Here is a 23,552-nt window from a genome sequence, read left to right as displayed (position 1 = left end):
CAGCATCAACTACGGCAGTATCTTATGTTCACTTACTATCTAAGCAACAGTTTAAACAAGTAAATACAAATGAAATATACAACATGACGGACGGCTATATTATCAAACAAAAAAAAAAAAATCAAGTCTGCAAATAATCAATCACCCTGCACACAGCACATTTTTCCCGTCTAGCCTGCTGAAGGAGAACACCTTTCATGTGCTTCTATGGCAGGCAGCCCCACACAAAACAAGCCGACACCTGCTGCAGCGGCCCCGCGCAGAGACGCCTTCCCTTCCCGCCGCGTCCAGCTCCCGCCGTGTCCCGGTTCCCGCCGCTCCCGGCCCGCGCGGCCCCGCGCGCTCTCCGCCGCCCCGCGCACGTGCGCAGCCGCCGCCGCCCCGTCCCGCGGCGCGGGCAGCGCGAGCGGGAGAGGCGGCCCCGCCCCATGACGTCATCGCTCCGGCCGCGCACCTGATCCCCGGCAGGTCGTGCCTTAAAGGGGCCGCTGCGGCCGCAGCCCCGCGGGGAAGGAAGGCAGGAAGGCAGGCCGGCAGCGGCGGTGACTGCGCTCGGGTAACACCCGCCGGCCCCCGCAGGGCACGCTGTGCCGCCCCACGCCTTCCTGCGCCTCTCCGCACCGCCAGGAGACTCTTCAGCCGCGACCGCCTGCAGCCCTCCTACCGCAATGAACTCTGCCAGGGTGCCGATTATATAAATAAATAATTTGGCAAGCAAACTACTCACCTGGAGGATTTTAGCAACACACTTCGAATCCTTTCCCATTCTTTCCACTGCTCTTTTTAAGAGGCGGCCGTGGCCATAATAGGATGTGCCTCTCTGATTCTTCCCATCCAAGAATCCAAACAGCTCCAGGTTTTAAGAACTTGAAGGCCACAGCTTTCCTCTTTTATCCCAGAATTACAAAGTCAACCTGCCCATTTGTAAACAGCAAGTTGACCATTCTCAGCTCATGCTCAGAACCAGATACTGAACAACAAGAACTGCTATATTTCTGTATGGTCAGAAGAAACCAGCCAATGTAACACGGCACAAAACTGATAACCACTTGGTTTGTATCATCAACAAACAAGACACGCTCAAAATGCAATGGGGGCAAATCAGACTTATCACTATCCTCTTCCCTAATCAAAATCAATTGTCCTCTTACCCTGCTCAGTGATCCTCTCTACCAGGGAAATGTGCTGGAGGACAAGAGACCTTTAAATCAGTATGTGCATCACTTCAACTCCAGACAGGCAAGTAACAAGAAATGGGGAAGAGACAATAATGAAATGGAGGACACAAATACTAAAACTTCCTATTCAAAAAGCAAATATGAACAGAAACATGGCAGTTTCTATACTGCCTCCTTCTTATTTCTATCTACCCACATCCATCTATTTATATTCTATTTATATCTAACCCATACAGAAAAATACTATTCTTACATGGCCAGACATGAAAATACATCACTCTCACCTAAATCTCAAGGAAGTTGCTGGGAATTCTCAAGGTGCAGGCACTTTTTAAATTCGCTCACTACTGTTATCAGCCATCAGTCTAGACAGACTACCAGGATTAACCATCATGTCTTCCAACTTTCAGGACAACTTCATGCAAATGAATTCATCCCTGTCTGCTCCAATTCCTCATCTGTAAAATGGACAAACAACACTTACTATCCTAATTGTCATGCAAGCTCACAGGGGTAGTTCTCCTTTTAGATATCACAGATGAAGTAATAGAGCACCGTGTCACTCATTATCACTAGTATCAAAAAGCTTTTATTTAACCTTCTACAGCTGTTTCCAAATAATTATTTGATTCTGCTAAGGTTCCCCTTTTTCTTTGTTTCTATGCATGGGTTCTGCCATCAGTTATACCAGCACTCATCAAAAACAGTGCTGGCCATTGGAAGTGCAGCATTCAGAAAAGAGGAGAGATAGAATTCTGCTGTGCATATGGGAACAGGTTGAATTGTACTTTAACACAGTATATTATAACCTCATACATAAGCTTCTGCTTCTTGCTTTGTTAATAAGGAGATACCATAAATGTAGATGCAGTCAGATAGTTCAATTCCATTCAACTCTTGTTTTCCCTTACAGAGATTACGGCTTCCCCCCTCCCATGACATTTGTAGGCACCCAGATGTCCAAAAACATTTTCTTTATGTTTTCCCCCCTCCTCATTTCCCTGAGTACTTTTAAATTCTGTGTTTCTGCTTTAGTAAGCTTAGTTGCCTAAGATTACTACACTAAATAATCCGGACTATTTTCCAGAAAATGATGAATGTGATACGGCATGTTTTCTAAAATAGAATTTCACTTTCAGATTGCATGTGGACAGAAGTTATACAATCTTATTTTATTAGGTACTTTGAAAAAAAAAAAGTTAATGCTTAATGCTTCTAGAATGAAGGCACCTCATCCCCTCAGCTCCCTATGCTATTATTTAAATATAATTTTTTTTTTCCTTTTTAGCTTTCATTCTAAGGTGAGAAATTATGCAGAACAATCAAAACAGGTATACTACACTATAATTTAAAATTCCACTTATTGTCAAAAGGTGGGTTACCAGTTCATTAGTGCTAGTTTCAATTCAGCAGCTCATTTGATAAAATTTTAGTGGCAAACATGTAGTGTGATTTTATTTTAAAGTATATTCAATACAGGCTATCTTAATTATTGATACTAATAAATGTGGAATTTAAATACACTCAAATACACTTTTCCCTAAATAAAAGTAGTTTTACTCAGTCTAAAGTTATTTTTAAAAATAATCCCTTGTTTCATTGTGAACCATCCTGTTTGGTGTCTTTTTGATCATTGAACTCCCACCCTTGGAGACACAACTGATCAACTTCAATTGGAGCCTGGAAGTCAGCTCTTCACAGCTGACAGATCGACTATTGTCTGTGACATGTTTGCAGTGCTATTGCTTATCCAGACTATTGTGTTGCCTTCCTGTTGCCTTCCCCTAGAACTATTAAATTAAACCAACATATTTACACATATTACCATCCAACACAGCTATTCCATTAACAGTGTTGAATAACAAGACTTAATAAGTAAAAATACAGCTCAGCTCTGTCTTGCACAGTGAAATCACAACAAAATCACTTCTGAACTTTCTTTTATGTATGGAACACTGGATTTGTAACCACATTTCAGTAGCTTAAACAAATTTAGTGCACTTTTAGTGCTCGAAATAAACTGATGTCACGAGCACTTAGCTATTAAGTTTCCAATGTAACATAAATTTAATTTAGTTCTGTTGCAACAGGATAATTCAAACTCCACTTAGGGAAAGGGGCTGCAGCCCTCTCATTAAATTTCAAGTTTGTATTGTAATTCTGCTAACAGAGTCTTCGTAACACCACACTTTATGCTTATAAAAAAAGCTTCTCTTATGCATTTTAATGTTATTCTAAAAAGAGACAGACAAATACTAGGTACTATGGCATCCAATAGCCTAAACCAGCATTCCACAATGAGCAACATTCTTCTCTACCAAATAAAGCAAAGCAAAAGAAATTCTTGTTGGTCCAAAATTAATTATCTTCATTAATTCAAGCACAGAAAGTACAACACAATGCAGCATAAACAGTAAGTAAGACAGGTCTGTCCTTCCTCAGTAGAATTGCAAATGTAGCTAAACAAGGAACTCCAGTTCCAGAAACCTAAATTATTTAAGGCATGTACATTCCAGGTCTAAGAAAAAATAAAGCCATGAGTTTTCTGATCTACCTACGGCTTTCAAAAACAATAGGTAAGATACAACATGAAACTATCCATTGATAAGCAGTCAGTTGCTGCAGTAAGTTTCATTCCAACCACACAAGGGAAAAGCAGCCCTAGTGTCCTATCCTCGGGCACTGGCATGAGCTCAGCTCCCAGCTCAGCAGCATCACAGCACTCCCAAACCCCAGGCCTTCTTAAGTACTTCATTTGAATCACACCAAATGCTAGTTTGGCTTCCTACACCCAGTACTTAGAGCTGGCTGATGAGGCTGCAACATCCTGCAAGTTCTATACTACAGCATCTCTTTATTATACATTCCTCCCACATAGCTGTCTTACCCTCCAGTTCCAGTGGCAGATGTTACTGGCATTCTCTCTGAGACTTAGTATTTGGGGCATATTTTTCAAAGATTATTTCATCATGGACAATAACTGTCTTACTTTGCATTCCACTACAGTAAGGGTCCTCCTATTTATTCCTAATATCTGTATCATCCACTACATTCATACAGCTAACTCTACATTTTTTACTTTAAAGCAAGAGTTTCTGGCTCTGGTGGTTAAAAATAGTACCATTAAATTATGGCCAAAGCTCAAAGAAGCACCAATCTGTGAGTTTTCCACATAGATTTGTCTGGATATTTGAAGGCTAATTATCAATATTTAAATAATCAATGTCAACAGTAACTTTTGATAGTAGATAATATGAACACAAACATTTATCTAGGAAAGCAGGGTTCATGATGCAGGAAAAATAACAGAATTTGCAGCATTTAGCCCAAATTCTCTATATGATGGGGAAGCAAAATAGTAGTAACAGAGGAGAGAGAAGAGTTCAAATTACCTCCTCAAAACCAAAACAAATATTTTCAAGTCACTCTGATCCTTTCTGTAGTATGCAAAAACCTCCACCTCTTAAAAGCTCTAGAGTGTCTCCCTACAAGATGCTGGACTCTTAATGCTTCCATGTCAGACATTTGCCCTGTGTTTAAACACTGCCCATGGCAGAAAGGAAGGGAAATATTAGGCAAAATCATAAATTGAAAGCAGGTCTTAGTAAGTTATTAGAGAGAAGGAATACTGAAATGATGGAATTTCCTTCACATTTACTTAAACAAAAAGCACTTAAGAAGTGCTTGGAGCTGTGACAAATTCCATTCTCGGGAGCAAAATTCAGGTTTGGCTGGCTACACTGCACACAGGCTGTTGGCTTTGACTCACAAAATCTCTCTGAGCAAACAGAAACTAAAAATGCTAAGTAAGGTAATTTCCAACTACGATGATTAAAGACACGTATTCTAGGGTACAACAATGCAAATAGAGACTCGAAGTACACTAACAACATATGCTACACCCTCAGGTAACTGAAGATTGTATTCATTTCTTAGTGGAGAAATAGACAATGGAAACTGGGAAAGGTTTTATAAACAAAACAATTACCAACAGTACACTCCTTGTTTTCATATGCTAATAATATGTCCAGTACCGAGAGTGCTGGAGAAACAACTGAAGTCATTATGAAAATGAGAAAGAAATAAAAGCTAGCTACTGACAGGCTTGTTAAGGGCCCTTGAAAAGGAAAAAAAGAGCTGAAAATCTTGTATCTCACTTGCATAGCAAGATATCAACAAGAAAAAGATGAGGCTACTAAGAGAATGTTAGAACTTAAAGGACTGGCAATATGGAGACTGATTGCATCACCATTTTGTCAAGTGGATACTGTCTCAGGTTAAATTAAATGTACAAAATGCTCATTTTTTACTCAGTAACACTCCAAAAAGTCTATATGTACTGTTCATCAATCTTAAAATAATATTGTTTTCCAAAAACAGGAGAAAGAACAGTCAGCTATCTCAGCAACTGATCCTTTATTCGTTATGAGACCTACTCTATGTTTTCTGCAACATTTTAAGATCACTCATCTTTCCCTTTTTCACATAGATGGCCTTTATACCAAACAACTTCCTACCTTCCAGAAACTGACTACCACATACATACAAAATTATGCCTTCTGGTTCTCTTTTTGGCACTTGCACACTCACTCCTCTCCCCAATTCAAATTATTTCAGTCTTTCCAATTAGGCCTCATTTTCTAGACCTCAGATTATTTGATTACTCTTCTCCCAAACTCTGCTCAGGTGAGCTCTATTTCCTTAGGGCATTTGCCCCAGAGAGATGCATCACTTCAACAGAGGACTTACTCATGGATAAAGAAAAAAAGATTGCATCTTTTTATCCCTCCTGGTAATACATCAGGAATTCTGGAGAATTATCATTTAATTATTTGTTCCCTACATTCTAATTGTGTATTTATGATTTTCTTTTAAGTATAAAACTTCAATCTGTCGCTATTTATTTCCTAAGATTTTCTTAATTTTCTCAAAATAATTCTGTGCTCATAAACTTGTGTCCTATGTATATATATTCCCTCCAAGTTCTAGGAGCATTTTTAGTGAATCAATTTTGTAAGCACAGTCTCTATTCTATCATCAAGGTCATTAACAAGAAGATTGAAATGAAGCAGAATGAGTACAGACCCAACAGACCGTGGCAGATCCACATTCAATACAACCATTTCATTCTGACAGATGATCATTAGTAACCACCTACTAGGCACAGTCATCCACCAAGTCTTTCTCCTACTCTACAAGTAGAGTTTCTTTCAGGTCACATTTCTTCCCTTGTTTGCAAGAAACACAGTCAAAGAATTCACTAACATGAAAAATACTAATAGTCACACTTTTCTTGTCAATTCACTAGCCTTATTGTCATGTTACAGAAGAAAATTAGACTGGCATGACTATTTAGTCTTCCTAAATTCATCCTGCTTGTGCCTCATGTTCCTGTTGTCTCCCTGAGGCTTATATTTTCTGTAAGAAGTTGTTCAAAATGTGGAAGAGACAGGAAATTATAGATCTTTCCTCTCTTTACCCAGCCTCTTTACATTTTCAAGTGTACCAGCATCTCAAAGGGCAGCTAGTCGCACTGAGATAGCTTCCATCACTTTATTTTTCTTAACCAGTAAAAGGATGCATGTCATCAGGATCCAACTTAATAAATAATCTACCCCAGTAGGTTTTGCATACTAAAAAGTATAACAAGTATGTGTTTTATTTCCTCCTTGTGCAAACTGCTCCTCATTTATACTCCTCTTCTGCTAGTGTTTTAAGGATATTTTCTTACTCCTAGTCCATCTTACAGAACTGTGCTGCCTGTGAAACCCCCGCACTACAGAGCCACGGCTCTACGGCTGCCAGGAGCACACTGCGGTGGGTGCAGCCCAGCGGGCAGCGCTGCTCCAGGGCTGTGCTGCCCTACGGAAAGGTCAGAGGGCAGGACACGGCCCTGCGGAGAAAGGGGCACTTCCCACTGGGGTGCCCATGCCAACACAGGAGAGCTGCGCTACGCCAGCAACACAGCCAGAGCTCTGCAATCCACTTAACAATCCCACCAGCAAGGGGAGGCCAATTACCAGATCGTTTGCAGCATATTAGCGTCGCTTCTGCGTCAGTGATGAAATCTGTGTCTACACCCAGCCGGGCAGATGGAGCTGGGTTGGATGGGACACACACACAAACACAGCGCACTTTGTTCAAATTAATGCATATACACTGAACAAGGGATTGCAGATAAAAAACAGGATTAAGCCTGACAAAAATGATCCTGCAAATATGATGGCTCTCACAGTGTTGACAGCACAGCACACAAAGCCAGCAACCCTTCTGTACACTCCTACATTGTTGTACCATTACTTTTAAAACATTAGCAACTTGCTGTCCTTGCCCAAAATCAAACTGCATAATAATGCCTTTATTATAGTACATGTGTATATAGCAGTTTAAGATGTGAATGTTTGATTACATTATTTGAAAATAGCAACAAAGAACAGGAAGAAAAAAGTTTAAAATACATGAGTTAAAGATAAGTAATACCTATGTTTTCTTAAGTGTATTGTAGGTTATTCACCATGTACCCAAACTGTTTATTTCCTTTTCACAAGAATTATACAATGATAACATAAAACTGAAAAACTCATTATCTTTTGTGTACACTAAGCATACCCACAGCCTTCTAGCCCTTCCCTTCATTGAACTTTAATCTTCCGAAAAATATCAGAGACCAAAAGAAGTAAAATAGTGTAATACAACTGGAATAAAAATAGTTAGCATGCAGAAGTATCTACAAAATTAAGCAGTTCCCCTAAGATTTTCCAAAGTTCATCTGACACATTGTATAATTTTATGACAATACTTCATAAAATAGCAGAGTAAAATCTAACAAGTTCAACATTAGAAGAATAAAAATACTATTTATGTAGATTAACATAGTAAATGAATGCTTAGATGTTGGGGAGTATCTGACAGCATTTAATTAAAAGTGCAAAAATGGATGCTTTTGAAGGGGGAAAAAAATAGCATTGCAGACCTGCCTGCTTTATGTCCCTCAGAAGGTAACAGGTAAAACACTGATTTATCATAACTTAACAAGATACTCACCACTAGATGAACTGCATTAACTGACTAACACATTTCTAGTCCAATTACCCTGAGAAGCAAAACAAGTTAGTGTAAACCACTAATGAATTAACTATACATACCTAGTGAAATCTCAGACAATGTAACAAAAGAAGATTTACATTGAAACTGGTCAGTCAATAATTTACATCTTATCACATTTTTCCTGACGAGATAAAGTAATTTACAAGGACAAAGGCTTCAACTAGTGGGATTTTGGAGGAGGATATTGTTTGTTTGCTTTTTTTTTTTTTTTTTTGCTATAGGCACAATAGAGGATTAATGTCTGGAAGGTAGTAAAAATGTTAAAGTTATATTAAAGTTATACTAATTTTGAACTAATATTAATGACTAATCACAACGAAATCATTAATGAGATAGGATTTTACAATGCATTTACAAAAGGATGCCAATTTGAAGTAGGCTGGCATTCAGTATATTTTGGAACAGATATTAAATACCAACTGTTTGATGTTTCTTTTACATGAAGTAGATTGATTACTAGTTCCCATAACAATCACTTCAACTCAGAGCTCAAGAACTTATTGTGTTTAGGAAAATTTGCATGATAAGAGGCACATAATCTTGAAGACTTTGTACTGCTGCCTCATTTATGTGACAGCTATCGATAGAAAAAAATCAGATTAATGCCGACCCCTAGTATTACCTTTAAACTTGGAAAGAAGTAAGAACTCTCTCCTATTTAGTTCACTGCCTGCTACATGATAGCATGTAACTACAACATATCTGTTCTATTCACGACCACACTGGAATTCAATACAAATACATATTTAGTTTAATAATTCTATAATGTAATTTGAACAGTTAGTACAATCTGTATTCACAATGCTTGTTTATTCTTAGTTTTAGCTGCAAGCTCAGTGCATCTATATGGATGTCTATATGGACAGGACGCATAACAAGAAATAACTACTGCTGATTACTGTCCAGAGAAAGCCTGTTTTTTGAAGGTGATCTTTGTAATTAAATCTACTTTTTCTCTCTTGTGTATAGATATGCATACAAGTTACATTAGCAAAATCATTTGCTAACTCAAAAGAACTCATTGTAATGTTTCATTATGCTACTTCACATATCCTCCAAGAATTTCCACCCCAGTAGAACATAACAGATTTTAGAACTATTTCTGTAAGAAGAAGACTGACAGTTCAAGATCTGGTTCCTCTTCTCACTGAACTGGGGATGTGACAGCACCAGAACAGCCAGAACACCCAAATTTTACACCTAGTTCTACACTAACATCTTCTGACAAACCAAGCCTCTGTGCCCATCAATTCTGGCTACTTATGATATGATGCCCAATTTAATTTTGTTGAAATATCAGGATTGAAAGACTCGAAACAGAATTACAGTAAAAAAGAAAAGCTAAAAAACATGTCCAAAACTGAGTTCACCAGGAATAATTTCAATTTTCAGTCAGTAAAAAGAATTCTACCTGCTTGTGTAGCAAAGACAAGAAATATATTTTCAATCCCTTGCTTGTTAGAAAAAGCCTTGTTTGTGGACATCCCTCACAAGCAGCAAGGGAGTGGTGCCATAAAAAGCAGCTGACACTGACTACAACACATGCATTACCATGTCTGGGTAAGAGCTACATACAATTCGACAGGGAAGGCTGGAGTGGATGCTGATGTAATAAGCACCCAATGGAAACTAATGCAGTAGTGGCCTGGTTCTCATTCCTCTAAAATTTTAACTGCCATCATCTTTTCCGTGGTATCAGCCAACCAACAGTCACAATTTGAATGGATAAGCTAAACATAAAGACATTATTGAAGCAAAATAAATTGTGCATACTCCTTTCTTAAGTATTTACCAGTACACCAAGCTCCTCCCCTTCATATTTATTTTCCCTTCGAAAGATGAACAGCTTGGCAACTTAAAAAAAACATTGGAAAAAATGCAATGAGCAAACTCGGTATTAAGGCTCACAAATGTCTGAAATCAAAATACCTGACTCCAATTCTTCTGAATTTTCCTCTGTATTTTAATTCTCCTTACTGCAAAGGATACAGAAGAGCTGAGTAAGCAAGTGATGTCATTGGACTTTATAAAAGAGGCAGAAATTGCATAAAGTATAAAGATGCAATGCACACCAATTTGTCTCCCAATTAGTTTCATAACAGATATTGTTGCTTTTTATTACTACATCTTGCAAATGTACACCATTTTAAACATGCATTCTAGTGCTCTGCCTAGCAATTCTACTTGATTATTGATTAGGCAGAGTTATAATTCCAATTAAAATATGACTAAACATGCTATCAAGTGACATATAAAACTTATGTCATTCATAACACAAAGCTTTCAGTGCTTGTATCCTATCTGCATTCCAAAATCTGAAGGTGCCTGTAAAGATGTCTTACTGTTATGCCATTCAATAAGAAGAAAAGGCTCACAAGGCTGAAATTTAAACAACCTAAGAAATCAGGACTGATTCCAGCTGTAAACATGTCTGCAATTCCAGTCGTGGGCTGCTGCCTAAGGCAGCAACAGCTACTGAAATCACAGAAATTCCCTCCTGGTAGAAACTTCTGTCTGCAAGAAAGAGGTTACTCTTCTTGTGGAAGCACAACTGACATCATTAAAAAGGAGACAAATCCTGCTCTACATTATCTTAGTCTAAATTACAAATAGTTTTGGCAGCACCAGTATACGTTTAAAAAATCTTAGTGCAACAGAGGAAAAACTTACCTAATGACCCTTTTAAAGAATCCCCAAAGCAATTCTACCCTGAAAATACAGAGTATTTCCTCCAGCAGGGGTTTCTTTACAAAAATGTCAAATGGATTTTTGGTAGTGATAATTTTCCTACTTCAACTTTCAATTTTCAAAACCATGATATCAAAGATGTCAATCTGCCAACAGGATAAGTTGTGACATTAAGTCCAGGTAAGCCCAGAGAAAAGCACTGGCTTTGGCACTACATTTCCCAAAGAACACGCAGATGACAGGCAAACACATAGACATGCTTCACTCTGCCTCCAAATTCAGAAACCACGACATTTAAGTGAATGCCTTTGAGGCAAAAGAACATTATTTTCCCTCTCTAAAGTTAGCTGGATAATTATACCCTTCAAGTAGTGCTGAACACTTGAAGGAACTACTAAGTAATTAGACTTTGCAGGTGTGCCATTTATTTTATAAAGCCCAAACAGGAGAAAAAAATTGACACAAACACCTGTTTGACCATTAGCTTCTCTGGGAAGTTCTGACTAATATAAAAAGTTACAAGTGTCCATGTTTCAAAAGCCAGAATTCAAGCAATTGGCTTTGCCTAGACTGATCTGTGTAGTGTTCCTTTAGCATATTATGTTTTTATCAGATCAATAATAAAATCCTTTATGAAAGCTGATTGGAAAACCAGAAAGAAAGACCTACATACCAGCTACTGTTGCAAGCACACTTTTTGTTCAAGGAGAACAGTTGAGCTATTTCTTATATTTCTTCTGAGGAGGTAAACTGCTTATGAGAGGAAGAGTTAAGGACAGCACTAATAAATAAGAGTCTGCATGCTGTCCTGAGTTAGGGCACCCATGGATAATAACATTAAAATGGTGGCCTTCATTAAAAGAGACTGAGGGTTTATCAACATGAATAATTTTTCGACAACCTCTTTAGAGCAGCCCAGAGTCAGCCTTCACTATCTCTTAACAGATTCAAAATCATAGTCACTGCTTCTCATTTATGTGGTAGTATTATCAGTCAATGGAAAATTCCTTTGGTAAGCAGCCAAGGCAACTTCTCCCCACCCTGACAAAGAAAAAAATAAACGTACTTTAAAACCCACACAAGCCAAATCAGTTGATATTCATAAAAAGAGGGACAATTGAAGATCCTTTGTTTCATTTGACATCATTTTCCTCTATATTCAGTAGCTGTTCGGATTTTAATTTTTTTTAAGAACAAAGAATGTTGGCAGAATTAAAACTGTGTGACTACACACCTAAATAATGGGAGTGGGCAGAGGAACTATTTATTGCCTATAGTCATCATATGGGAGGACAGATATTGGATCATTATTGGGGAAAATAAGGGGCAAGATATTTTTTAACTGTTTTTCAGTTTATACCACCTGTGTGCAGTCCAAAACAAGCAGCTGGATCTCACTTTGGCATTCACACCACAAAGCACTGCCATCACCTCCTTCTATTGAAGTAATTTGGCAGAGCAGCCTGGCAATGCAGAACATCCCTGCACAGCGCCAGCAGCTCTGCTGGGACAGGCAGGCCCTCAACCTGCAGCTTCCTTCAAAATACACACGTGAAAATCAACTATTTGGTCTTCATCCCATACCAAGAGATAACACTAGAATCAAAAGTGAGTGTTTAAAACAAAAGTGACCTTCTTTAAGTCTAGGACCAGTTTAATCAAAAAAATATTACTACTAGATAGAGAAATAAGACTTCTTCCTCCCCATGGTAACCTTAATCAGGTATTAACCTCCTCATAAAATGCTATTAGTTATACTTATAGGCATAAATTATGAGCGTTTCTATAATTTTTCCTATCTCATGACAACTCTGACTGAAGACAAAAGGATCTTTTATAGTCTCAAAAAAAATCTCCCAAAGAGATTCTTTTTAAAATCTAAATGCATCTTTTCTGTCTGATTAACGAATCAAAAGTAACTGACAATGCTATTCTTGAAAGACACTTATGAAGTTCACTCTGCTGAACAGCTGACTGCAATTTAGCAAAATTTCTTTTTGACCTCCTTCTTTGTTTATATCAGTAAGGAAAAAAAAAAAAAAAAAAAAAAAAAAGAAGAAAACCAAACAAGTTTACTTGCAGCAACTGTCTCAGCAAAAGGCACATTATCAAATGCCTTGGTGACTTCCTGCTTAGGAACCCTAAAAACTCTTCTGGCAGATCTGAAATTTTGTCTGTTTTATTAGAAGAAAAAAAGTGCTGGCTCCCTTGCTCTGATTCTTCTTGCCTGCATTATATCCAAATTATGCTATGTCCTACTCACAATTAGAACTTGTTCTGAATATTTTATAATGTGTGAGAATCATCTATTCCTTGTATAAAAATTAATGTTTGTTTAGTCAAGGTCCTGCATAATTTATTAAAATTTAGAACAAAGAATTTCATACTTTGGTTAAGTCCTCTTAGGAAAATGGCTTAATCTAAACTAAATCTTCACAGAAATATTCTTCAAAGCAGGAGTTAATCTGTCCACAGCTGCAGCTGCTTCTCAAAACAGCAATTTGCCTGCACTCCCCTTCCCCCTGAGCTGGTGCCTCGAATTCTCCAGTCTCATGTGATGCCATTCTTACCGAAGGAATTTACAGCAAACTCCAAATGAACAGCTCATGCAATTAGGAAGAAAGAATGCTGAAAATGAGTGTGATCAACAAGTAAAGCAGAGCCACAGAATAACTGAGGCTAGAAAGGATCCCAGAGGAGGTCTATCTCCTAACCTCACACCAAAAGATGACTAAGAGGTCAGATCAGGTTGCTCTGGGCTTTATCCAGTTGGGACTTAAAATCCTCTAGGGATGTAGACTGGATTGCCTCTCATTCAAATGCACAGCTGTCAATAGAGTGCAGAAAAATATCTTCCTTACCACCAGTCAGAACCTTTCCTGTTTTAATTTATGTCCATGAATTGATAACATACTTCACATGCTTCCTGAGGAAAGTTCCTATGTCACATTTATGAGTGATTTTAATAAACCAAATGAGAACATTCTTTTAATGGAAAAGTGAAGACATTTTTATGTCCTATTTAAAGCAGAGACATATAGGCAATCCCATATCAGCTCAATAGGCTGGCATTACACAGAAAGACTGAAAATTCAGTATGCAGAAAACAAAAAATTGCCACTGAGAATTCTCAGAATTCACCTCAAGAACAATATTTCAATTGTTTACTTAAGTAATAATCAAAATTTGAGTACTATTAATACTCAAGACCATTCCCAAGTACAGCCAAAGATGAATATCTTAATTTATTCATACCTTTGGATAAGGATATGGGCTCTGGCATTTAGTCTATATGTCATTACTCAACTCCTGATAAGCTCGGATAAGAAGAAAGCAAGCCAAGGAACAACCTGGAATATTGTTGCACATTTTTTACTGATACCATTAACCTAAAGTGGGACAGTAGAGAAATGAGGGAAGTGCTACAACTAACACAACCATTTTCAGGCCTACCAGAGACAGCTACATTTGAAGTAGAATAATACTAAAACAAGTAAATATTTGATGTTTTCTGCTAAGAAAATCCAAATTTTTAAAATCAAAAATTTTTTAAACAGTTTAGGATTAACTAGAAGTCTAATTTTAGGCTTTGGATCCTTGTTCAAACAACTTTAAATAATTTTTATTAATATGCATATATGAGATAAATCTATCAAAGGTTAAAATTCATTGATAAATGGCATATCAATTCTAACTCCTGTACACAGTACATGCATCCCTTATCAGAAGAAAAAGAACAAAACAAATTTATAATCTATACTTGAAGTTCTATATTTCAGGGCAGAATTAAGCAATTCAGTTGAGCATGACACTGCAATAGTAATACATTTTCCATGTTTTCTCTCCCAAAACCCATAAAAATCTCAAGTATTCCTTTGCAGAATAATCTTGAAAAATAAGATTTTCCCAGTACTGCTGCTTTTGTCTAGAAATGTTTCAGGAGCTATGCCATCAGAAAAAGCAACTTCAATTTGAAAATGTCCTTCTTTATCCCTGAGCCTGAAAAAGTCTCTGTTCTAACGGAGATAACAGGACTCTACCATCTTCTGCCTGTTTCATACCAGGCAAGAATTGAATACAGTGGAATTGCCCAGGTGCCTTTCCAAGCTGCAGCTGCGATATCAAACAGAAGAGGGGAATCCATCACATGCAGAAAGTGAACAGAGAAAACCATAATGGGTAAGTGGCAAATATCTTAATTTATGTGATAATTATACAGCTGAATATGACTGCTACAATTATTAACAACAGTATGTGGACCGATTGAAGAAATACATTACTAAATTAATTAAACTACCTTTCCATCTCTCCCAAAAATGAAGAGCCCTTAAAGAAAACACATTTGCACAACAGAAGATATTTCTTAAAAGACAGCTATTTCCATAATAGAACTACAGTCTTAAACTCAGCTAGTTTTTGCCGACAAGAAAGAGAGATTCTCTCCTTCTCCACCCTCTCCTGAAACAATGCATTTTAAGAGAAGTATCTAAAGTGAAGTTTTAAAAAGCTTCCCTGAAAAATCTGTGGAAGTTGTCTGTCTTCAAGAATTTAAACAAATTAGGAATACCATAAAAACAGCACTTAAATGAAAATTGCAACATTGCCAAACTCACACCACAGCATTTTTTCCTGATCCGCTTTGAGAAAAATAAATAAATCTTCATTTAAAATCTATCAAGCATCCACAATTAAGAAACCTAAAGATTTTGCTGGCAAAACCTTTTTTTTAACATACTTCAAAAGTATTTACATAAACTCCTCAGATATCATCTGTTACAAGTACTGCATAGATTGTTGTGATAACAGTTGTCCATAACAGCCATCAGAGTGCTGCAGTCCACTATCCCAATGTTTATGAAATTTTGCTGTCTATTCATTAGCACACTTCAGATGCAGCATAATGAAAAAAGTTTTAATGAACATGAAGAGAAAAAAAATAAACATTTTTTTCTCTTTTATTTCCCCTACACGATGACCTATATTCTTGAATAACATGCAGATCTGCTGAGGACATTAACCTGTTTCCATGCCACAGTAACATCCCATGTAACCAACATGCTGGGATGCATTAGCTGTTGTTTATCGATCCATTTGTAAGTTCATTGTACTGGGAATACAAACTGGAGTATTATAAAGTCTTTTGCTATCCTCTGCTTTGTGACACACTTTACTGATTAACTGTTTTCCAGAATACATTTATTTCCATGTTTTGTGGAAATACTTACAGAAGATTCCTCCTCTTCAAAGTCTCCCACGTCTGAATCACTCTTACATATTTTTAGTCCATTCATTATTTTCAAAATTCAAAACACAATAAACCACATACCATTTTTTAAAAATGAAACCATATGAATTACATCCATCAAACATTATGTACTACAAATACTGATTTACATTTACCAAGTATGAGAAATAAACAAACAGATAGGATAAAAAAAAGAAAAAAAGCTAATTTCCCCTTGATTCCCTGCAGGCTTCTCACATGAGAGCTGCTCCCACCACACACACAACATGCAGCATGTACCTCTGCAAAAATTTTGGTGAGCCAAACTGTCCCATGAAAAAAGCATTCTAGTCAAGACACTAACGTGACCACAGGTTATTACAGTTCATCCTACCTGCTCCTGCCTTTGAACCAGTAATTATTTACTGCTTATTTGTAAAGGACATATTCAAACCCCCTCTTTTGTGCCAATTTATGGCACTAAATGTTAACACCATTTAGAAAGCTTGATTACATTCTAAAAACAGGTATCTATATAAATCCACATTCACTGCTTCAATTTAAATAGGATGGGGAAGCAGCTGAAGCTAAACTGCTTGAATTTTCCGAGTTGTAAAAGACAAAAGAGGAAAATAATTCCAAAAAGCCAGACTTCCAGCCTTCAAACTCAAGGACTGCATGCTTGATCAAATGCACACATCAAATCAATTATGGCAGAATGTAACAAGTCAGAGTCTATTGCAAAATAATTAAAAGATCACCAGGGTTCATGTGCTGTCACACTGTTACAGATACATTTCAGTGAAGTCTTATCTGTATTAAAAAAAAAAAAAAAGGGCATAGGTTCAGGTTTGAAGAGATATTTGAAAAAGGGAAACATTCATAAATTGTATCTATCAGTTTTAAAACCCTTATTTCTCCAATTGTCAAAAAAACCCCAAGGATTCAGATATTTTGCTTCCAACAACAGAACCCGCGGAAGATGACTGTAATGCCATCAAAGGAGTGGGGAAAAAAAATTACAAAATAAATACAGCTCACATCCCATCTACTAGAAATGCTACATAAAAAGGAAAATACTGCCCCAAGAGGGATGCTCTAGCTGATGCTCTCTAGGGAGAGAAAACAAATTGGACCAAGGATACATCAGACAGTAAAATCATAAGTCTTGTTTAACGACTAACTTGGCCGTAATTTTTTTTGTTGCCACAAATAGGTTTCCTACCAATATCTTTTGAATTTTCAACATTTTGAAATAAAACCCCCAAGATCTCAAAAATAACTTATGTTCTTATAAACTACATGAAAATTAATGGTCAGGTAGAAGAAAGACCTAATTTGCTCTCATAATGAGGGGAAAGTAGGAAATTCACCTCTTTACATTTGATTTGGCAGCAAATCAATCAGTACAGACACAGCAGTGTCTGTTGAAATAAAGTCAAATGAGATTACAGATTGGAGGAGAAGGGGTAAGGACATAAAAAGACAATTCAAATAAATACAAATGATAATTTTATTATTTCTGTAGCTCACAGAAACTATGACTTATAGACAGTAACGACAGCCTTAGAAACTAAGAATCACTTGCCTGAGTATTTAACATTTCTTGACCTCCTCCTGCTCAATAGGTTGCCTAGGAACATCTTACCTCAGAATGAATGGAAAAATAGTTTATGAGCCCATCTGGACATTTCAAATACTTTTTGAATCTATTTTATGAAATCCATGCAAACAGTTTTCCATTACGTTTTTTTACAGCATTAAAGATACTCAATGAAGAAAAAAGTAGAGGAGTAATAAAGATAATATACTCTGAAAAGGCTTTCATAGATAAATACCAACTTGGATACAACATGCAGAAGTTGGTGGGATGACTCAGTTCCTAATGATATTTTATTTAAGTTCATTTTCTTAGCAGTAGCCTGATGTTATTAATAACTCCCAGTAGGCTACTTAGAGCTGTCGATTCATTTTCCCATTAATGGCAGCAAAAGGTTCTTTGTTAATGGTTTTAGGATAATGCTGGGTTTTGCCATATGGTTGGTTTTGGATGAAGGTTTCTCATGAAAAGCCAGAGAGTGTAAGAAATTGTTACTATATTTAACTGCAGTGCCCTCACACACACAACAGACAACTGGAATGGACACTGTTCTAATATTTACAAGTGCAAATGATGCTCAGCATTAACTGCATGTTCTATTTAAGAGGACTACAGGGACCTTAAACAAGAGAACATATGGATAGATCAGAGGATTCGTAATACAATACTGAGCTTTTCACCTCTAGGTCATTGGTTCAAATCTAAACTGGTCGATAATGAAGGCAAGCTATTGTCATCTGACAGCCCTGGCCTTTGCAAATTGATTTGTCAGGCTTAGTCCTGTTCTCATCAAATTCAAAATTCAAAATGACAATTTTCATTTCTGAAAACAATCCCAGCAACATAACAAAAAAATGAACAAACAGAAGTAATTAATCTCTTCCTCCTCAGGTACCATCTCCAGACCAGAGTCTCTGGAGAGTGCCAGAAGAACAGTGAAAATTATACCACTAGTAGCACAACACATAATTCTGTGGATAAAGGTTACTCCTCCCTCTCAGATACCAAATTCAAGTTTCCTCCATACAAGTACAAAGCTTTCAGAGGTTTTATTAATAAAGAAAAGACAAGAAAGAAGAGACACCAATTTGTAGGTCTTAAAACTGAAATTTCAGTCCTGCTTAAAGATCTCTACAGATATTTTGTTCAAATGTGTGTTTCTTAAGGTTGAAGGTTTTGAAGAAAACGGTCACAATACTCTGTAAGAGGAATATCAAATTTACTTTCCATATTATTATGATGAATTTGTCATCAAAATGTTTAAACACCACTTGCAGCAGCAACATTGTATTCCATTACTTGCAGACAGCTTTAATTCAGGAATGGATTTATTTACAAGTTATCATGAATGATACTAGAGAAACCATATTTTTACAAGTATTTCTTCAAAATTGTTAGATAGAAAAAGCATGGATTATGTCATAACAGAACATAATTTTCCACATGCTTTCATAATTTGAACAAAAATGGTTTCAAGCCTCTAAACCACATCCAGTCCTTTCCTTTGCTTCTTACTAGTTTGGGAGCAATCACAATAACTATTCAGCAGGTATCACAGCTCTCCATTTTGCTAAACAATCACTGCTACAGGAGTGAATTGACACACCAATTTTGTACCTTTAAGATCAACTTTACTTCACAAACTTAGGGCACTAGACAACAAAATCTACTGAAAAGTTTGGACTCTATGAACATGAAATGTTACTTCTATCACTTTAGACTAAAACAGAACACATACAACTCACAAATCTTGGAAAGTATCAAAAAAGTAAGATCTTCTTGTCTTCCTTGCAGGTTCCTTGTTTTTTACCAAGGTGCTGATAAACTGAAGCTCTTCCTTTTTCAGTAACTCTAGATATAAAACACTTACGGTAACTTTAGGAAAGGCACAACAGGTTAACTTCCCAGCTGAATGACTGAACATAACCTCTGAAAGCTGGGTAATCAAGCTGATATATAGTTTATTGCTCTAAACCCAGAGTAGCACAGCCAAGTCATATCCTAGTCTGGCCAAACATCAGATCTGTGTCTCATAGACACTGGCTGGTGAGAGGCACCCAAACCCAACTTTCCCCAGAACAAGAAACCTCATGCACCAACTGATATAAAAGAAAAAGAGAAGAAATGAACTGCACATTAAACTTGCAGGTCAGGAGACACAATAAGAGACCTACTACATTGTGTCATTTGTCTCAGAAGGTGTCCAGACTACAGCAGGAGATGGTTTCTCCCAGCAGTCTCACACACGGAGCACAAGCCTAGGGAATGGGGCTGCTTACAGATGAAGGGAAGAAGGCAAAATCCTAAGGATTGAGATTGCCTATTATTTGACTTGCAGTTAACAGGACAAAGAGAGATCCAAGCAAGCCATCCAAAATTCTTTGACAGTCAATAATAAAATTTCATGCTGCTCCTCTCTGCCATCATGCACTGCATATCTTTTCTAGGGAATGACCTTCAGTGACAGAATATAAGATGGCTTTGGAATTGTGCCTGTAGCCACTATTGACAGAAAATAAAGAAATAAAAGAAGCAAACAAGAAGTATTTCAGGGAACAAATTAAAATAAACTGTTTTAATAAATCTGTGTGGAATATGCCAGAAAACTGAAGGATGTATAAGATATTCAGAAATCTGCATGAGAAAAAATGAAAATACTATTAAGTTCTACATGTATCAACAAGTATGTCAATTATAAGACATTTTGTTGGATCTGAAGTTAGAAGTAGATTTAAAAAAAAAAAAAACAAAAAAAAACAATAGCCGTGACTTTTTATTATTATTCTTTCATCTCCTTACCTCAGGTTTTTTTGGGTTTATTTTTTTTTTGTTGTTGTTGTTGTTGGGGTTTGTTTTGTTTTGGTTTGGTTTTTTTGTTTGTTTTTTGTTGTTGTTGTTTTTTGTTTGTTTTGTTTTTTTTTGTCGTTGTTGTTGTTATCATCTGTTGAAATTTGCACAGTTGGACCAAAAGTGATTCTGGACAGCCACAACTGTTACATAGGTATGTTTACAGAGTCCTCAAACTCAATGAGCCTCTCAAGGTAACAAACTTTTTGAAGCTCCACAGACTGGGAAATAAACACACTTTCTCTTCTATGTACTGTCCATGAAAATTCGCCTAAGAAGGCTTAAACCCTAATAACATCTCCAAGACTAGACAGAGGAGGATTTAACTTCCCATTATCCTTTTTAACGAACTTGTGACTATGACTACAGCCTCAAAATAGACACTTAACCCAGAACTGAGAGAAGAACTGGCATATTTCTTACCTGCAATGCCTGAAAGAAGTGAACTGAAATGTTTCACAGCTGTCACTAGCACTAGAAAAAAACCCTCCAAAATTTCTAAATTCTGCATAACTGTATTCTGGATAACTGTACATTTGTCTGCACAAATCAGGCACACCCTTACTCCTCCCTGCACCACAAAAACATTGTGGAAGACTTCATAGGTGTCATTACCAGGTGAGGAGGAAATAAATGAGCAAAAAAATAAAGCTCCTATTTAATCCAGTCTGAACGATATGCAGCATGCTTGATTAGATATAGTCTTGATTAGAACAGAACTTACAGAGTATCCTGTTTAATTAAACTGGTTTTATTTTTATAATTTCTGAAAAGAGAACAGATTTCAACAGGTTGACAGATATATTTTAGCCCATAGTATTTTTCTAATTATTTTTAAAGCTGTAATATTCAAGTCAGGTGTTATCTCACCAGCTGAGTTCTCAGCACAGTAATTTCCTTTCCTCTTGAAGCAAACACAAGACTATCTGTGTTGCTATTGTTTTCCAAAACTGCTACTCAGTGTCAAGTACACTGCAGCACAAAACCTTTCAGTTTTAAATTTTTTTTTAAATCTGAAATGTAGCACAAGCTTAGAGAATTTTGTTTCAGTACATACATCTTTCTTTCAAGCTGTGTGAGAAATACACTATTTTCCCTCCCTTTTTGCATGCACCTTTTTTCCATAATTAAAACACTCAGACTTTTTTCTGAAATCTGAAAAGGTTTTCGAATTTTTTTAACACATACGATCTGCCATTACCATACCCACAACAAGTTCACATAGTTGAAAGACCAGAAAGCCATTGTGTCTGCACATTTTTTAAAGCAGAGGGTGTATATTGTTATGGTTTGTATTTATAACTGTAATCCTCATAAATGTCCACTAATCCTTTTACTGAAAGAAAGGTTTCAAGCGAAATGCGACTCTGGAAAAGCAAAGAGCTTTTGCTTTCTTTTAAAAGAAGGGTGGGAAAAAAAGCACATGGTTTTGCCTATCTTAGACTAACATAGTAAATTAAATACTGAGGCGGCTTCTAATCAACAGCAGCTCCCGTGCAAGTGCAACTTCTGACGGCAGCTGATCATACCTGGGTTATTAACCAAGAGAACGCAACACCCCTTATTATTTCAATGACCCCCGCTAACAAAATACCTTTTTAGCCTATAGCATTCTCTTTTTCTCGTACCTGCTACTCCTTTTCTCTTCAGCCGGCGTGCAGAGCAGGCGGGCCCTGCTCTCCCAGTCCCGCCGGCGCTGGGGCCGGGATTCCGGCCCGGCCGAGCCCCGCACGGACCCGCTGCGGCCCGGCCGAGGCGGCGGGGGCTGCGCCACTGCACAGGGCGGGGGTCGCACCGCCAGGCTCCGGGCACACGCTCAGGCAGGCGCTGAGCAGCTGGGTGTGGCCGCGGCTCTTCCTGAGGGGACGGGACGGGACAGGACGGGAGCAGAGGGACCCGCAGCACTCCGGGAGCGCTCTCAGTCCCCACCTGTCCCCGCGCGGTCCCGCCGGGCGCGCTCATCCCCCGCTGCCATAGCTACGGGCAGCCGCGCCGCCCGCTCTCGCGAGAGCCGCCATTTTCCCGCGAGAGCCGCGGGCTGCGCCGGCGGCGGGCGCCCCCTCTGGCGGAGCGCTGAGGGCGCGGCGCGGGGCGGCGCCGAACGGGCGCGGCTCTGTGTGCCAGGAACATTTCGGAGTGTGGGCCCACCGCCGTGGGACCGCTGATAGCGGGAAAGTGTGGGCAGGGGAGCTGGGAAACACGGCTGGAGGAAACACACACCTCCATGTCTAGCAAAGTTCGCTTGTAGTTCATGGCAGCTGAGTTAGCTGACAGGTTAGAGCCAAGACATGGTGTGTTCAGAGCTATGCGTACTTCAGGTAGGAATCAGACCATCTCAGGATGAGGGAAAATTGAATAAGATCTTTTAGAAATTTGTAGTGTGATTTTCCTGTCACCAGTGCAGAGTGATCGTAAGATTAACTCTGGTATAATAGTATTCTTGGTTACACACAAGAAACACTTTCCAAGCCCACTGAAATAAGTGGGTGCCTTGCTATGAATTCAGGATCATGCATATAGAGAGAATCTGAGGATAACTGTGGCAACCACCAGTTCCATGACCAGCTGGTATCTCAGTGATACCTGGATAAACAACATATTAATTACTCAAACTGAAACATGAAGACATGAGGGTTAATACATTTTCTTTTCTGCTCTTTTATTTCCAGTGGTCCCAGCATCTGAGAGATACAGCTTTTGTAACCATTCAGAGAAGTGCCACTCCCTCTGTAAGTCTACGGGAAGTTCTTATTTAATTGTTGAGCCCATTTTTACACAGGAGAAGTGAGTTGATGCATAGTGTTCTGTATCTAAAAGATGTATGCCAGAATTTCCAGCTTCTGATAATTCAGGTATCCTGTTATTGGCGTACCAGATGCACAGAGTGTGCCTGGGGGACTGGGACTGT

General features: G+C 38.0%; 1 protein-coding gene across 4 annotated transcripts in view; it reads right to left on the bottom strand.

Annotated features, from left to right (window-relative positions):
• The window catches only part of USP54 (ubiquitin specific peptidase 54), a 92,478-nt gene extending 69,854 nt beyond the window's left edge, over window positions 1-22,624 (bottom strand). Inside the window, exon 1 of one of the 4 annotated variants that reach the window (XM_056494980.1) lies at window positions 22,273-22,624. The gene's annotated coding sequence lies outside the window, so the exon portion shown is untranslated. Of the gene's footprint in view, window positions 1-241; window positions 377-22,272 lie in introns of those variants that run through there. The other 3 variants (XM_056494979.1, XM_056494977.1, XM_056494978.1) reach the window with 3 other exon arrangements.
• Between the last annotated feature and the right edge of the window lie 928 nt (window positions 22,625-23,552).

This window comes from Oenanthe melanoleuca, chromosome 6 (genome assembly GCF_029582105.1).
Source record: "Oenanthe melanoleuca isolate GR-GAL-2019-014 chromosome 6, OMel1.0, whole genome shotgun sequence".
NCBI lineage: Eukaryota > Metazoa > Chordata > Aves > Passeriformes > Muscicapidae > Oenanthe > Oenanthe melanoleuca.
This window is presented reverse-complemented; position numbering and strand designations above follow the sequence as displayed.